This window comes from Salvelinus sp. IW2-2015, unplaced genomic scaffold (assembly GCF_002910315.2).
Source record: "Salvelinus sp. IW2-2015 unplaced genomic scaffold, ASM291031v2 Un_scaffold3727, whole genome shotgun sequence".
Taxonomy (NCBI): Eukaryota; Metazoa; Chordata; class Actinopteri; order Salmoniformes; family Salmonidae; genus Salvelinus; species Salvelinus sp. IW2-2015.
The window spans coordinates 57,940-59,528 of record NW_019945004.1 but is presented as its reverse complement, the minus strand read 5'-3'; the positions used below and the strand labels follow the sequence as shown (position 1 = coordinate 59,528).

The 1,589-nt window shown below is 42.6% G+C and overlaps 1 long non-coding RNA gene across 1 annotated transcript; it reads left to right on the top strand.

The window, feature by feature from the left end:
- On the top strand, positions 1–460 carry LOC112076393 (uncharacterized). The gene is made up of 3 exons (XR_002895179.2): positions 1–30; positions 107–214; positions 286–460. It is a non-coding gene; the product is annotated as an uncharacterized lncRNA (long non-coding RNA).
- Positions 461–1,589: the final 1,129 nt, after the last annotated feature.

Genomic DNA, 1,589 nt, shown 5'->3' with positions numbered 1-1,589 from the left:
CCCATCCACCACCAGCACAATGGCARAAAGGTACTGAAACCTTTAGTGTGCATATACCTGTAGGCACTCATTGGCTGTGATGTTAACCGCTACCTGTTTCACACAGGTGTGACGGAGAGCGCCAGTGTATCGTCAAGGTATCCAACTCCGTGTTCGGCGACCCCTGTGTCGGAACCTATAAGTACTTGGATGTGGCTTACACCTGTTACTGAATGTGAGGTTTGTATATGTTCATGCACACATGACTGGGAACTAGAATGCTGGTACTGATGGTTTGTCTTGCAGGATATCTTCCTGGGGAACCTGAAGATGTACAAGGCTTCTGGGATATCGTCATCAGGTCGTGCTGTTTTCAACCAAATCAACTTCAGTGACTGTAAACCTGTGTATTTTCTAAGCATTTCTTAAACAATTTCTGAACTGTGGTTGTTGGTCTGAATTAAACGACGTGGCAGAAAGACATGACTGGTAGCCTCTTGTATATTACTAAATGTCACACCAATATTACTGACTGTGTCCTTTATTCTTGCCTTTCACCGGACTCATTTTGTACCTGCCGCTAACGTGCATTTGTCTGGATGTTGGTATTCTGTGCCCACCTTTAAGCAGTTGTAGACAAATAAAATACTCATTGCAATCAGACTTTCCTGCCCACCTCAGGTGGTGTGATCTTGATGGTCAAACTATTTATAAATCAATTGTACCTGCCTCTCAAACCACTGACAGGTAGTACCGTTGACTTATGGCAGCAGGCCTCATGGTCCTAATTTGTATGCGTCACCATCTAATCTGGTCACAAAGCAGACCTGGATGGGTTAGACATTGTTATACAATGTGTAGAACCTACAAACGTTGATCATTAAGTAATTGGGTCACATCATGAACCAAATGTTACCGAGAAGTGTAAATTAAGCTGGAGGCTATTTCTTCTCATAAACATACTTGCAAGGAAATTGCCCAACTACACATTAGTCATCTAACTCCCTCTGATCCAGAAATGTAAACGGGGTCAAGGGCACATGGACAGATCTCCCACACTGTCAAACACGTGGGCCCAACACAGTTCCAAGAGCAGCCCCTCAACCATCAGATTCCAGCCAGAGAATAAATAGAATTCCATTCCCTGCCCCACCAAGGAACAAAAGAAACAACCATGAAAAACATCCAGGACAATACAACAGCATGGCCAACAATGTTTGAGTGCATGTATGGCACCATGTGCATTTGAATGAGTATGCATTTGTACAAACACCTGCATGGCATCAGCCTCAATTTTATCAACACAACCTCATGTATTTACCTTTTATACAGAGTTTATTTTTCATCTGTCATTCTATCCTTTGCCCAGCAACTCYACTCCGGCTTGTCTCCAATTCCACATCAGTCCTCAGCTTCCCTTAGCCCAATCTCAACTGGCAACCCTTTTGGGATTTCTATGCAGGATATCTAATTGAATAGACTCTACAGTGAGTTAATCTTTTACTAAGAGCGTTAGTATATTAGTAATTGACTGACCTGGTCTTTTGATCTTCAGTATTTCTAGGGTCAATTTTAGATCAATGTTATGCATTTTCAGCCATTCCTGACCG